The sequence below is a fragment of the Colobus angolensis genome, unplaced genomic scaffold (assembly GCF_000951035.1).
Source record: "Colobus angolensis palliatus isolate OR3802 unplaced genomic scaffold, Cang.pa_1.0 Scaffold9, whole genome shotgun sequence".
Taxonomy (NCBI): Eukaryota; Metazoa; Chordata; class Mammalia; order Primates; family Cercopithecidae; genus Colobus; species Colobus angolensis.
The window spans coordinates 9,910,252-9,916,251 of NW_012122931.1; positions in this window are offsets into that span (position 1 = coordinate 9,910,252).

A 6,000-nucleotide genomic window follows, 5' to 3' on the forward strand; every position below is an offset into this window, starting at 1 on the left:
CCAGTCCCTTATCGGGCCTGTAACTCACCCTGACGTTATCTCTCGGGAGGGTTTTATGCACTTTAATTTAACTCCCTCATCATTATTTCCCGGACTTCAAGGTTTTCTCTTTGGAGCTGCCCTTCCTGGGACAAGCATAATCTGTTTGCCATCAAGCCCAATAAATATGTTTGTGCAGGAGATGGGAACCCTTTGGGGAGAGCAGCTCAGGCCTGGGAAGCAGCCTCAGGCTCTCACTCCCTTCTCGGCTTCCAGGCTGGTCTCTGTCCTTGAGCCTCTGTGGAATGGGAGTCGCAGCCTTAGATCTCAGGCCACGTGGCCAGCTCTAGCAAATGCAAATCCAGCACGCCCAGTTAAATTTGAATTTCAGATAAACAGTGAATTGTTTTAGTATAATAAGTATGTCCCATGCAGTGTATGCGAAAACAATTATTCATTGTTTATCTGAAATTCAAATTTAATTGGGTGTCTCGTATTTTCAGTGGTATCAGCTCCTAGTGGGCTGCTGCACTCACGACTCCAAACGCACATTCATATATTGTGGGTGTATTTGTTCCCGAGGGCTGCCGTAACAAAGTCCCACAGACGTGGTGGTGGGGGGCGGGTAAACAAAAGAAACTGATGGTTTCACAATTCTGGAGGCTGGAAGTCCGAGGTGGAGGTGCCAGCAGGGGTGGTTTCTCCCGAGGCCTCTCTGCCTGGCATGCGGATGGCCAGCTTCTCCCTGTGTCCTCATGTCTCCCCTCTGGGTATCTGCGTCCTAATTTCTTCCTCTTATAAGGACACCAGTCAGATTGGATTAGCGCCCACCCTAATGCTGTCACTTTCACTTAATTACCTCTTTAAAGGCCTTGTCTTTGCTGGGCATGGCAGCTCACGCTTGTAATACCAGAAATTTGGGAGGCCAAGGTGGGAGGATCGCTTGAGCCCACGAGTTCAAGACCAGCCTGGACAACATAGGGAGACCCCGTCTCTATGAAAAATTTTTTTAAAAAAAATTAGCTGGATGTAATGGCACATACCTGTAGTCCCAGCCACCTGGGAGACTGAGGTGGGAGGATCACCTGAGCCCAGGGAGGCTGAGGCTGCAGTGAGCCGTGATGGTGCCACTGCACTCCAGCCCAGGCGACAGAGTGAGATCTTGTCTCAAAAAATATAAATAAATAAATAAATAAATAAAGGCCCTGTCTCTCATTACAGTCACATGCTAAGGCACTGGGGGTTAGGACTTCAACAGATGAACCTGTGGGGGAGACAGAATTCCACCCATCACAGGGGGTATGTAACCATCGCCCACCAGAAGGGGTCTGGGCAACTTGTGAGGACAAGAGCTTTGCCTGTCTGGCCACCATTGGGTCCTCAGTGCCAGCCCCAGGGCTTGGCTCAGAGCAGGCCCACAGTGAATCATCCACAACAGGGTCCCCATCGGATGCCGCCCACACTATGCCCTGACCTTCCCACTGTGTATAGCAATCCCGAGGGGACCCTTGACAACTCCGCAAGGTGCGTATGCAGAGGAGGAATGGAGCACAGAGAGGCACAGGAGCAACCCTGGGTCACACAGCAAATCAGAGCCAACCTTTACAAGCAGGTCTCAGAGGCTCCAGAACCAGGACGGACCCCCCTCGGTCCACCCCCGCCAACCACCCCTAACCGTTTGTTCCTTAACTCCCTTAGGGTCCCCGTAAGCCACAGTGCAGCATAGCGGGGGCCCAATTGCAAGTTGAGAGGGGACGATTTGGGGTCACATCCTCGGACAGGCCATGGAAGGAGTCTCCTATGGGAAAGGGCCTGGGTCCACCTGCCCCAGCAGGGCCCTGTCACTCGGAGGGTTTTCTGGATGAGGCGGTCACAGTTGAAGACTCCGGAGCGAGATAGGTGTGAACTGAAGTCTCCGCCCAGTGACTTCATGGCTGTGTGATCTCAGCACTTCCCGTGGGCACTCCTGGCCTCAGTTTTCTCTCCTGCAAGGATGAGATTTAATCAAATTAACCACAATGTTTGCCCCTCTGTGTTTCCTAACAAGTCCCAGCCCTGCCCCATGCACAGGGAGTTTGCATTTCTCCATCAAGGGTGCTATTGGAATTTGGGATGAGACAGTTCTTCATGTCTGGTGACTGTTCCGTGCCTTGAAAGACGTCTGGCCTTCCTAGCCGGTGCCTGTGGTTATAAAACCGATCTCCCCAACCTGTCAATCTCTCCCCAGGCGACAACCACAAATGTCCCCCCCACCCATTACCAAATGACCCTGGTTGAGACCAGCAGCCCCCACTGCTCTGGGGAGAGGATGCCTTAGCAGGAGCTGAGGCAGGTCGTGGAGCACACTCCAGAGACCAAGGGTGTAGAACAAGGAGACCCTGCGGGTCTTTAATAAGGGGGCTCTGCCTCTAGACCGGGGCAGGGCGGAGAGGACAACAGCACCCTAGACAGGCTTGCGGGAGCCCCCAGTTGCGTGGCTCACAGGCAGAGGACCTCATGGCTCTCTCTTCTCCGTGCCGTGGTGCCCCTCAGCCTGGTGATTCCCGTGTGCCCAAGAGTGACACTGAAGCCTGAGAGGCTGCCGGGCATGACAGAGCCTCAGAGTTGGGAGCAAAGGTCGATGGGGCCCCAACCTGAAGACACACAGACGAGGTGCCCATGGGGCAGCTGTGTCAGTCGTGAGTTTTGCTTTCTGTATTTTATGATGCTTTGACATTTTAGAAGCCTTGTTAATCCTGAAGGAACTGCCCCTTCCGGGGCTAACTAATTCTTAGAGCATGACTTTCACATCAAACCCATCACCACAAAGTCCACATCCCCAGCCTCCTTTACCCAATTCTCATAGCTAAGCCCATAATTCCCCTGCCCAAAGTCACTCCAGGTACTCTCATCTCAGTGCCCAGGTGCCAGGGGCAGGTACCAGACAGCCAGACACCACTTCTACAGCCCGGAGCCCGCCAAATTATTCAAACTAGCCGATCATCCATCCAATCCCACACGGACTCGAACTGGCCCACTCTGCCTTATCCATTTTTTCTTCCCTTGGAAACCGTGATGAAGGCTCTGGGCCATGTTCCCTCCAAGCTCCAGCTGCCTCCTCCCTGACCCTGGAGCTTCTCCATGGGGCCCTGCAGGGCATGGTGTACCCCCTTCTCCAGGGAACTGTGAGTAGTAAACACTCTTTCTTTTTTTATTTTTATTTTATTATTATTATTTTAATATAGAAACGGGGGGTCTCTCTATTTTACTCAGAATGGTCTCGAACTCCTGAGCCCAGGTCATTCCCCTACCTCAGCCTGCAAAAGTGCTGGGACTACAGGCATGAGCCACCAGGCCCAGCCAATAAACACACTTTCAATGGCATTGACTTCTTCATGTCTATCACCTTACCAGACCTGATTAAAACACATCCCAGTACATTTTACAACAACCACCCTCTTCTCCCAGGGTGCACAGGCACCACATTCGCATCTGGGCAAAGGACACCAGAAATTGACTGACATCCACCACCGCCACCCCCCAGCTGAATGAGCCTGGCAAGAGGCACCACGTTCCATTATCGTGTGGAGCAGCAGCCCTGCACACCGGTGAGGAGGGTCATGAGTAGTGCCCTGTGTGAGGCTGGTGACAGAGACGGACAGAGAGCCAGGACCCAGAGCCCAGGGATCCCTCCCAGCTGCACGGGATGACGTCTGGCCCAGCATGGCCCAGGGCGCCCCTGGCCTCAGCATGGCTTTGCCCCACCTGGGCCACCTGGAGCCCAAGGGCCTGCCAGTGCTGGGGGAACCCTCATCCTCATGTGCTCCCCCCTCCCTCGCCTCCCTTCCTGGGCCAGTGCAATTGAATCTGGCAGAGGTGGGTGGACATGCCCAGATTGCCTGTGGTCTGAGGCCAGCTCTGCCGTTCGTCAGTCCACCAGCCGTGTGCCTGGGGCGGGTCATCCCTTGGGCTTTCTGCTTCCTCCCGTGTAAAATAGGGACAAGTGCCTTCTTTCCTGAGGGGATTAATCACATAAATAAGTAATCAATGATGCTTGGACTCCTCAAAACACAATTGCGGCCAAAGAGGGAGAAGCACCCCCACTTCCTACTCATTCTACCACAGAAATGCATGGATTTCAGGCCATCGGGCAGCCACGTTGTGTTTGGGACATTTCTTCTGCAGAATCTCTTGAAATGATCATTATTGGATTTCTAATGCCACATAAAATGTGCCCAGGATGATGTCACCTGCACTAGAAGGACTCTGCATCCTCATTGGCTCCAGGACCAGGGGGTGCAGCCAGTCAGAGCTCATCTTGGCTGAACACAGGGTCATTTGTTTCCGTGTTTTCTTTCTTTTCAACAACAATTTTAATTGGCAAGTAAACATTGTATATATTGGCGAGGCACAATGGCTCACGCCTGTAATCCCAGCACTTTGGGAAGCCGAAGCAGGTGGATCACCTGAGGCCAAGAGTTCAAGACCAACCTGACCAATATGGTGAAGCCCCATCTCTACCAGAAATACAAAAATTTGCTGGGCGTGTTGATGCATACTTGTAATCCCAGCTACTGGGGAGGCTGAGGCAGGAGAATCGCTTGAACCCGGGAGGGGAGGTTGCAGTGAGCCAAGATCGCACCACTGCACTCCAGCCTGGGCGACAGAGTGAGACTCCATCTCAAAATAATAATAATAATAATAAATAATAAATAACAAAATAAAATTGTATATACTTATGGTGTGCAGTGTAATGTTTTGATATATGTGCACATTGAAGAATGGCTAAATTGAGCTATTTTACATGCATTACCTCACATACTTTCCATTTTTTTGTGGTGAGAACATTTAAAATCTACTCTCAGCAACTTTCAACTATACGCCCTATTGTTATTAACTGTAACCACCATGTTGTACAAGAGATCCATTGAAGTACTCCTCCTGTCTAACTGACATCTCGTGTCCTTTGATCAATATCTCCCCAGCCCTGCCAGCCCACCCCCTGCCCCTGGCTACCACCATTCTGCTCTCTGCTTCCGTGAGTTCATCTTGTTTACACTCCACGTGTAAATGAGATCATGCATTATTTGTCTTTCTGTGCCTGGTTTATTTCACTTAATATCCTCCAGGTTAATCCAAGTTGTTGCAAATGACAGACTTGCCTTCTTTGTTGAGGCTGAATAGTCACGGTGTCTGTACACCACATTGTCTTCATTCATTCGTCTGTCGATGGACAGTTAGGTTGATTCCATATCTCGGCTATTGTGGAAAGTGCTGCAGTGGACATGGCAGTGCAGACATCTCTTTGATGCTCCCGCCTCAGCCTCCCAAGTAGCTGGGACCACAGGTGCGCACCACCATGTCAGGCTAATTTTTGTATTTTTTTAATTTTTCTTAGAGATGAGACCTTGCTATGTTGCCCAGGCTGGTCTTTAACTCCTGGGCTCAAGTGATCCTCCTGCCTCGGCCTCCCAAAGCGCTGGGATTATAGGTGTGAGCCCCACTCCTGGCCTCTTCACTCTACTGATGGTTTCCTTTGCTGGGCGGAAGCTCGTTAGTTTGATGTAGTGCCATTTGTCTATTTTTCGTTTCTGTTGCCTGTGTTTTTGGGGTCATTTCTAAAAATCTTTGCCTAGACCATGATTATATGTTTTCTAAGAGCATTGCTCTCACCTGCTCAAAGCCTTTTTCTGACTACCCCGCCCTCTCCTGGTAAAGCCCCACCTCCTCAAAGCAGCCCACAGCCCTTGCAGGTTCTGCCCTGCCACCCTATCCAACCTGTCTCACCCACTGAACCATTCCTGTTCCCTACACACCCTACCCCGACCGTCCCACCTCCAAGCCTTTGCCTGGTCATGCTCTCAGCTCTGACCTTTTCTGCTTTTTTCTTTCTCTGGGACTGACCCTCCCTGCCACACTCAGCAGCCCCATCAAAGCCCAGCACCTTCCTGCCCTGCTGTTCCCCGCCGGGCTCTGAGCTCAGTTAGGGAAGGGACTGGGTCTGTCCAGTTCAGCCCCTTGCCCAATGCTTGAAATACTGCC